The following is a 9,895-nucleotide window of genomic DNA, read 5'->3' as shown; positions in this document are numbered from 1 at the left end:
TCTCGGATGGAAAGGACGTATCGTTCTGCGCCCCTGTGACTGCCATTGTGGTGTAACTAATTCTTTCGTCAACTTTGTCCCCCCTTTTTTTGATTTTGATGCCCGTGCATGTCGGGTGCTGGTTGCTGTTGTCCAGGCATCCCCGCCATTTTCTATCTTCTTCTGCCTTGGGAATGAGAGTAGCCCTGATGTGATTCTTAATAATTTTGCCATGAAATTAGTTGAGAAAGTAACCGCTAGGGGGCTGCTGAGGTGTGACTTTATAGAGGAGAAAAAAGCATTACGATTCAGTTCTGTGCCTGGCTGTCAGATGGAGCAGTTGCATCAGTCTGCACTCCCCGTGACTGCTGTTGTGGTGGGCTGCTTTGCTTCTGTGCTTGATTCTTTTTGTTGTTAGCTATTCATGGTTAGCATAATGTAAAACCCCGAGACTAGCATATTTATTTCATGGTTAGCATATTTACTCGTGCTTTCCCAGCCTCTGTATTATGAGTGTTTTTCTCCTTGCATGTCCAGAGCAGTCCTAACCTGCCCAGACATGCCATGATGACGTCACAAGTTGTCCGGAACTGGTGGTCGCAGCTGAAGATGCTTTCCAACCTGCCTCTGTGCTCCGTCGGCCAGGGATGGCCAGCGGCGGTTCCGGATCGCTTTCTGCAAGATGGCGTCGTTGATCTTCAGCTAAACTCCTTCTCTCCACCCTATTTCTATCTTTTTATTTTATTTTCTACCTATTTTTTATTTTTGTCAGCTCAAGTAGCCGGCAACACACACTGTGGTCTGGACACGTCTTAGACGCTCCCCAATCAGTGTAATGACTCACTGAATGATCTTAATTATTGTGGGGGTTCGAAATTGCTCTAATTGCTAATTAATGGCGTCCAGATCACTGTGTGAGTTGCCGACTTCTTGAGCTGATCATATACTACTCTCAACAACATTCTCTGCGCGAAATTATGATTATGTGCTCGGGAAATTCGCACTTCAACTGGCAACGTCAACCCGTTCGTTGCTCTTACTATAAGGTAAAATTATGGGAGAGGTTAAGAAACTGCGTGAGCAGTGATGGTCGTGTGAGGACATACCTGTAGAGGAAGAAGACTGTACTTTGTGTCCGTGTGCAAACCACTAATTACCTAAAATTCATTAATTAACGCTTTAATTCGCGGATTTCTCGCAAAAGCGGGACTACAGAAAGCTCCTCATTGATAGCCATTCCATGTTTAAAATGCCCTTAAACAAGCCCATGTGTGCTGAAATATCCATCGCTGTATTTCACTATGCAAATGAGCCCAAACAAGAACTCTGCACTTTTCGAGCGCAGAAAGAGCGACAGGCAATCCACGTGAGAGGGCCACGTGCTTTGGAGCGATGGAGCTGATTGGTGTAGGAGCTAATCTGCTGGCCAGATATATCACTCGCCGACCCAGATAAGGCTAACGACGCGCTCAAAAAGTGCGTAGTTATTGTTTCTGCTCATTTGCACAGCGGAATCCAGCGATGAATATTTCAACACACGAGCGCCTTTAAGGGTTTTTTTAAACATGGAATGACTTTCAACGAGGAATATATCCCGTTCTGCTACATCGGTTTTGCTTGAAATCCGCTAATTAAAGGGTTAATTAATGAATTTTAGGTAATGAGTGATCGCGTAGTTGCATACTTTCTTCGAGAGAATGTTCGCCATATACCTCCATATAAATCAACGGCAAAAACGGCATTTATTTTGCTCTGCTAAGTTTTTTTATAAAAATTCTGTAACGAATAAAAACACCCTCTCTCTCTATATATATATTCTGCAGAATCATAGCGCGCCCACAGTGAACGACGTATGGACGCATCGTGACCTCACCCTTCTTCCCTTGAATATCGTACCACCACCACAACCACCAGTGATGGGCAGTACTTGAAGTACCAAGTACTCAAGTAGTACTTTAAGTACATTTCTGTGTACTTGTACTTTACTTGACGTACATTTTAAATTGTGTACTTTGTACTGTACTTAAAGTACTTTTTTGAGTACTTTCCCATCAAGTACTCAAGTACCCAAATTTGGACTCTGACAAAAAATCACAAAAGCGTATCAAAAATGCACCCTACTAAAAGCGCTGAAATGACAACACGAACACGAAAACACACAGATAAGGCTATATATCTGAGTTTTCCTCTTCTTGCATCATTTTAGAGCTTCTAGTGAAATGTAGTACCAAAATTCCCAGTATGACATTTTACCAAAACGGATTTTTGTGCTTTTAAAGAGCATATTTGTTGAAGCAAATCTATTGCTGCGAGGCTTGAAATGTTGAAAACCTCTATCACTGAGTTCCATAAACAACATGTGTGTTGACGTTATTTTCAACAAATCATAAACTTGCCATATTTGCAGATATTATTTCTGACAAATTTGCCGTATTTTGTATATTCTTGCACTTGTAGATCGACGTTTTTGTTCAAGACAAAGGCATATCTTCATGAGGTTTCTGCTGTCTGCAATGTTTTGTGTCCAAAAGTCAATTTCGGACATACCTGGATAGCTTTGTTTCTGACGCTTACATCATTCGATAGGGCATCCATTTGGCTACATTTTGCTATATAACAACATAATTTGAAGTGGTACAGTCAGGTTACAAAAAATATAGTTGTCAAACCACCAAAAAAAAAATGACAATTTTCGCGCCAGTAAGTAAAGACTTAACGGGGATTGTCTCCTGTTCTGCGCGTATCTCGTGTTTTCCCGAAATCTCTTGATTAAAGAGTTAGTTATTAGAATTTAGGTAAAGAGTCATATTGTATAGCTATTGTGCTTTTGTCACGCGGAGCAATAATTTCGCTTCGCGTGCTTCTATTGCGCGAATTTTGATTTAGCAACGACATTCAATCAACACAAAAGGCTTGATGCATGTTTCCATTTCGGAGCCACGCATTGCGTTCCTCTTTTTTTTTTTTTTGCACTCAAATACTAACCCACGTGCGCTGAGGTATGGTACCGCAATTGTTGCGGGGTAGTTTCATTTTAAATCGAACAACGTGTGAAAGTCGTATTTTTTAATTCGAAGAGAAAAAATATATGTTAGAGGACAGCTCACACGACGCAAATCGCGCCACGTGCGACGCTCGTGCGTGGAGTAGTTTCCGCGTGGGAGAGGAGGAAAGTCTGAGGCTGCTTGAGCGCGCTTTCTTCTGGACCGACTTTGACGGGATCTGGTATCGCTGATTTTATGCCTAGAAATTGGAGGCTTTTTGTGATTATAGGCTGCACCATAGACACTGTCGGCAGCCACCAACAGAAGTCTGAGGGCCACAGATTTTCTGTTAAAAAAAGCCAAACTTGGCGTAAACGTTCAAAAAGGCCAAACTTTGTTACCAATTTGCTTCATGGCAGAACCTCTGAGGACATCGAGCTTAGTGCCATTCGATAGGACGTTGAAAGAACTTTCGTGCTCTATTGAGCTCATTTTTCTCAGCCCAGTGGTTTCTGTATTATTAGCTTGCGAATCGCACATGGTAGGCGAAAATTGCCAATGTTGCATCTCAATTTTCTCAAAAATGCCATCTTCGATTTCGTTGATTATTTTTTGAAAAGGTGGCGTCATGTTCCTACTTTATACGCCAAGTGACACAATCTTTTATTTTTACCTGAGAGACGCGCAGTGATTTTTATTTGACAGGCAGGCTCCACGAGGCGCGCCCTATCCACGAGCACGCGGCCTTCAACCTCCTTTTTGCTACAGGTCTCCCGCTGACAGAGAAATCAATCACGACACTGCGTGAGCTTCTTGTAGTGTCCCCAGAGCATCACTTTACGTTTACCCAATGGTCTCCCAGTTCCGTCAGGCTCATTCAAACCCTGGGAGAGTACATGAGTTGCCTGTACGCCCTTGACGAGGATTTCCAGTCCGACGAACATACCGACAAAGCAGTGTGAAGAAACGAAGAGCTTCGTAAAGATCTTTATCCACTGGTAACATTGTAGCTTTTGTTTCAGGTTGCCGCCAGCCCCCAGACAGTGTGAAAGTCACATCCTTTTCATTGGTAAAAGAACGTTGTGGAAGTCTCGAAAAACGTAAAATGTGCACATTGCGAGACCCCTGCAGATGATGGCTGCCACTAGGTGGCACTGATACTAGGCGGACAAAAAATGCGCTTGAACTCAGTCACTTTATATCATGTGAAAGGTCATGTAAAGCTATCGGATGATGCTAATCCAATGTTGGCATCCATCACCTGAAGGGGTCTCACAATGGGCACATTTTACGTTTTTCGAAACTTCCACAACGTCTTTTACCAATGAAACGGATGTGACTTTCACACTGCCTGGGGGACTGGCGGCAACCTGAAACAAAAGCTACGATGTTACCAGTGGATAAAGATCTTTACGAAGCGCTTCGTTTCTTCTCACTGCTTTGTCAGTATGTTCGTCGGACTGGGGCTCCTCGTCAAGGGCGTACAGGCAACTCATGTACTCTCCCACAGTTTGAATGAGCCTCACGGAACTGGGAGACCATTGGGTAAACGTAAAGTGATGCTCTGGGGACACTGTGGGTTCCAGTCCTACAGCTGGCTAACCTTTTCAGTGAATTTCATCTTTCATCGTTAACTACAACAAGCTCACGCAGTGTGGTCATTGATTTCTCCGTCAGCGGGAGACCTGTAGCAAAGAAGAGGTTGAAGGTCACGTGCTCGTGGATGGGGCGCGCAAGGCCGCAGCCTCGTGGACCCTGCATGACAAAAAAAAAAAAAAAAAAAAATCGCTGCGCGTCTCTCAGGTAAAAATAAAAGATTGTGTCAGTTGGCGTCTAAAGTAGGGACATGACGCCACCTTTTCAAAAATAATCAAGGAAATCGAAGATGGCATTTTTGAGAAAATTGAGATGCAACATTGCAATTTTCGCCCATCATGTGCGATTCTCAAGCTAGTAACACAGAAACCACTGGGCTGAGAAAAATGAACTCAATACAGCACGAAAGTTCTTTCAACGTCCTATCGAATGGCACTAAGCTCGATGTCCTCAGAGGTTCTGTCATGAAGCAAATTGGTAACAAAGTTTGGCCTTTTTGAACGTTTACGCCAAGTTTGGCATTTTTTAACAGAAAATCTGTGACCCTCAGAGTTCTGTTGGTGGCTGTCGACAGTGTCTATGGTGCAGCCTATAATCACAAAAAATCTCCAATTTCTAGGCATAAAATCAGCGGTACTACATCCCGTCAAAGTCGGTCCAGAAGAAAGCGCGCTCAAGCAGCCTCAGACTTTCCTGCTCTCCCACGCGGAAACTACTTCACGCACGAGCATCGCACGTGGTGCGATTTGCTTTGTTTGAGCTGTCCTCTAACATATATTTTTTCTGGCCGAATTAAAAAATACGACTTTCACCCGTTGTTCGATTTAAAATGAAACTACCCTGCGGTGAATCACTTCATCCCATCGTTATTCATGTAGTTGTTGTTGTTGCATTTTTTAAATTAACCGAGCGCGAACCCTCGTGCATGCCTCGGTGTTGTTACCATGCCGATGATGTTAAAAGTTCTCTTTCTTATCCCTCCTCCTCGTCCTTCCCTGAATTTTTCCTCCTCACATATCATCATGCAAATCTGTCAAGTTGGCTTTCTTGCATGGTTATCTGTTATCTTGCGAAGTAGGCCCAACCAGCACGATGTGCTGAAAGTCGAGTGCAATAGGGGTGGACGGTATGTGTCTTATCAATGTTCTTTAGTTTCACGAGTCTGTTCAAGGCCTTGCACATACCCGTCCACCCCTATTGCACTCAACTTTCAGTACGGCTCAGTCGGTAGCGTGTTTGCCTTCTGATCCCGAGATCGCGGGTTCGAACCCGGCCAAGGACGCCAGCAACTTGGTGGCAGGGTACAAGTTGCTCAGGCACGCCGTCATGCGCGAGTGTGATGAGCTTTCATCGCACGTTAAAGCATCGCACCCTCAGCTGGGCAAAAGCAATCCACAGACCGACCGCTGTGGCGTCGCTCATGACGTCGACGTGACGTCGGCGACATGGCGTCGCCCAGTTGTCTCGCGACGTAAACTCCCAATTATTGAATATTAAATAGTACGCTGTGTTGCCTGGGGGCTTTCTGTGTCGTGTCCCTAAATTCTGGCCATGGTTGCGCTTATTGAAGGCTAATTGCAATATATTGTCTAGACTGCCTCACCTTACGCGTAAATCCACACTCAATCATTATTAATTGCAATACCATGTCAGTATGAAAGGACAATGCGGAACAAATTATATAACATTTCCAAGTGATTTAGTAATTGAACCATGCGTTTCCACCTGAACACTCATTAGTCTGCATTTCTGCGTACGGAGACGGCAATGATTGAGCACTACCAGGATTTCTTGCATTGTATTCCGTGGTAGCATTTAAAGATTTCGTCCAACACGTAATTACGCCTCTTGCACTTTGAATGTGATTACCTAACCTTACTGTTTCTGAATCTGACCTAATGTTTGATTACAAAACGATACCTTGAGATTGGTGACCTTCTCATCGAGGAGGGTACTTAACAACACCAATACAACGTCTGGCTCTACATGATTTCCCTTTTCTTCTTCTTCTTTTTTTTTTTTCTATCGGTTAGCATGAGGCCAGTTCCATAAAAGCTGTCGTGTCCTAACGTTGAGCAGACTTTCGAGGGGTAACGCCGCTTGTGAGAAGAAGACTTTAGGAAAAATCTTTACTGGTACAGCACCGCAAGAGATATACTGCCCCGACGACCTTTTTAGAACACTTGGCCAAAGAAAACAGGTGAGGTCCTACGATGATGTTTCTCGTATGTTCTTGCTGCTTCGCGCTTTATGTTTAGTGCTGCCCCTCGAGACAGCCGTATTCAGTGCCGGATTAACAGTGGTGGGGGCCCCGGGGCACTGTGCTGTGGGGCCTCCCTCGTGTACTCTATGTCTATCCAATGTGTTATTCGGGGTCGATATGCGTGGAAGGAGGGCAGATTTTCACCAAGTTTCCGTTTCAGGGATGCGTTTCAGGCATGCAGGCAGATTTCCCTTGGACAAGACCTTTACTGGTGGGGGCCCCTTTGTGGTGGGGGCCCCGGGGCAAGTGCCCCGTCTGCCCTCCCCTAAATCCGGCACTGGCCGTATTGAATTCGTGATGCCGCAATGCTTCCTTTTGAAAATGACAATTATCGGTCTTGCATTGCGGCACAAGTAATCCTCGATGTCGATAACGATCACTCGTGGTTTTACATCGTGGGGCATGTAATATTCTATTTTGAGTACCATAGCTCGTTGACGCCATGCAATTCCGCGTTTGAGAGCTGTCACATAACTGTGACCGTTTTCCTTTGGGATAAACGTGTCGGACAAAGCTGGCACTCCCCAGTCGTCATCATTCAAATAAAGGTGTTGTTGTAACAGAATAAAAGGAATAGGGCGTAGGCGACCTCATATTCTAAACGGTAGGACCCGAGACAGGGGAGGAAGGATAAGGACAAGAGGTGGCAAGGAAGGAACGGAAGGAACACTAGTGAGCTTTAAAGGGACTATGAAATGATTTTTTTTTTGTCGTTTTCATCAGAAAGTAAACCTTTTTCCGAGTCTAGAACCAAAATTTTACCTTCATCACGCAAGGAGTATTCTCGGGAGCGAATTTAAACGGAGCGGCGAAGGGAGGACAGCTGGCACCGCGCTGTGGCGAGCTGCCGAGCGGAGACACAGTGGGTAACTTGACGGGACCACGGCCGGCTCGGCGACACGTCATCGTGACGTGTGGCCGAGCTGAAGGATCCCGCCAGGAGCATGCGCCGTAGGAACCCGCGTATGCGTTCATCGGGAGTGGAAATCTCCATGACGGCAGGTTCCGCGCGATGGTCGCAGATTATCGCAGTCGCATCCTGTGGTTTTCGTCGACATGCCGAGACGATGTTGGATAGTTGGTTGCCCTAATTTACGTCAGTAGTCGCCTGGTATCCAATGCCTCATGCTTCCCAGTGAGGAGACGGACGGCTTTTGATGCCACGAAGCAATCGGACCGCCGGAGTGGAAAGACGATGTGTGGTGCCATCGACTGCTCGCGTCTTTAGCAGACATTTGCATGATCGAATTTACGAAGGGTACGCTGAATCTCTTCAACGTACTGGATAACGAGCTCAGTGTCGTCTGAATCAAGGTGTAGCAACCTGCCCACACCGGGAAAAGAACATCCACCTAAACGGTGCAAAGGTGCGAGTATTTTTCGTTATTGGGGCTAACAAAGGTCTCAGTCCGTGTGGTTCAAATGCTATCATAGATTTCAGGATTGCGTGAATGGATTAAATTTCATCTGCGTGACTCTGAATCTTGCCGCCGCTTACGGCACAGAGAGAGTAAAAAAGAGAAATTAGGAGTTACCGAATCTAGTCCCTAAACTCAGGTGGTGCACTGTTGATAAAAGTACACTTCGTTTAGCATGATCTTAGAAACCATACTTCAACAGAATATTTATGTAATATGTTGAACATACGTATCCGTTCTTTTCTCTTCACTCAGCTGCTTTCATGTTCACAGGTGACTGTCTCAGCGGAGCCGGAAACCCCTTAGGTGAGACAGCATAATCATTGTAACCCACTATTCAAAGCAGACAAATGCCTGTGCACTCTCTTTCCAGATTCCTCTTTAATGCAGTGTCTTGCACACCATTCGGGCTCTGTATATTGTTCACAGGTTTCTTTTTACCTTTTTTGTCATTTGATTTACAGTTTGCTTTATCAAGTGCACAAATATGATATTGAGGGGGATATTTTCTTGTTTACACTCGTTATCTTATAATCATTGCTCAGTTAGATTACATCATGTGCATTAACCGGAACTGGCCCATGTGTATGGCAGCTGAAGTCTTTCACCAGGGTAACATGCCAGGACAACTCCAGCAAGTGCTTTGCAGGTCACCTCTGAATTAAAGGAACCTACCTATTCCAGCTGTTTGAGCCTAATGCCCTCGTCCTTGACACACATACAAGTGTGCCCACACCCTCGGAGGAGCCTGCATAGCGAGGACTCTGTCCCAGTGGCAAATGGAACAGTTCTTTCACAAAGAAAGCAGATTTCCACCAGAAGACCAACAAGCAGTTTACTTGAAATAGTACCAATTACTTCTCGTTTTTCTAATTGCAAAATATTGGGCATGCTACGTCAGTATTGTTTTTTTTTTCCTTATTTCCAGTTACCTCAACTGGTGACTTCAAGCTTACGTAACACAATAATATAAGAGAGCATGAAGCGGACGAACTGGTGTCGTGAGATTGTGTCCCCCAGTCTTAGGGATGTATTAGACAGTATTGGAAACCTGGTTGAACAATAAATTGGTTAAACGACAAACACTTTTCAGATGTGCAGTGACGATGTGCAGAATACTCTTACACAATACGCTACAGCTGAGTTTTGTAGGCATGGTGGTTGGCAATGCTAAATGTTCAGATTTACGACGTGCTCAACATTGAATACAGAATACGTGACGTGCTCATAAATAAATTCTTCCATGAAACATAATCTTAGGCAAACAAGAAGTCCTTGTTGTCCGAAGCAAAGATGAAGAAGGAAGGAAATACATGTGTAGAACAATAAATGCAAAGTAAATCAAAATCGCATGAAGACGCGAAGCCGCTTTGAATAATAACAGTAACGATGACGAAGAACACGAGTTGCAACAAAGTAAAACAAAACATTAGACCACCCAGTCTTTTACGATAATTTGTGCAAACAAATCGAGCAACAAAGGGGGCATCTTCCAAATATCACAGTCGCACTTCACAACACGCTTCCTTTGTTGTCAGATTGCCAATACGTAAACATAACTGCAACTGACGTAAATATAACTGCAACGCCAAGCAACCACCAGACACTTTCCATTGGTGACGGCGATACAACCAATACACGTTGCGGTGAATCGC

The 9,895-nt window shown here is 44.6% G+C and overlaps 1 long non-coding RNA gene across 1 annotated transcript; it reads left to right on the top strand.

The window, feature by feature from the left end:
* Positions 1–6,528: 6,528 nt before the first annotated feature.
* On the top strand, positions 6,529–9,325 carry LOC135378905 (uncharacterized). Its single transcript, XR_010418621.1, has 2 exons — positions 6,529–6,759; positions 8,514–9,325. It is a non-coding gene; the product is annotated as an uncharacterized LOC135378905 (long non-coding RNA).
* Positions 9,326–9,895: the final 570 nt, after the last annotated feature.

Source organism: Ornithodoros turicata, chromosome 1, assembly GCF_037126465.1.
Source record: "Ornithodoros turicata isolate Travis chromosome 1, ASM3712646v1, whole genome shotgun sequence".
NCBI classification, from domain to species: Eukaryota; Metazoa; Arthropoda; class Arachnida; order Ixodida; family Argasidae; genus Ornithodoros; species Ornithodoros turicata.
The sequence above is the reverse complement of the archived record's forward strand: the minus strand, read 5'-3'. Positions and strand labels throughout refer to the sequence as shown.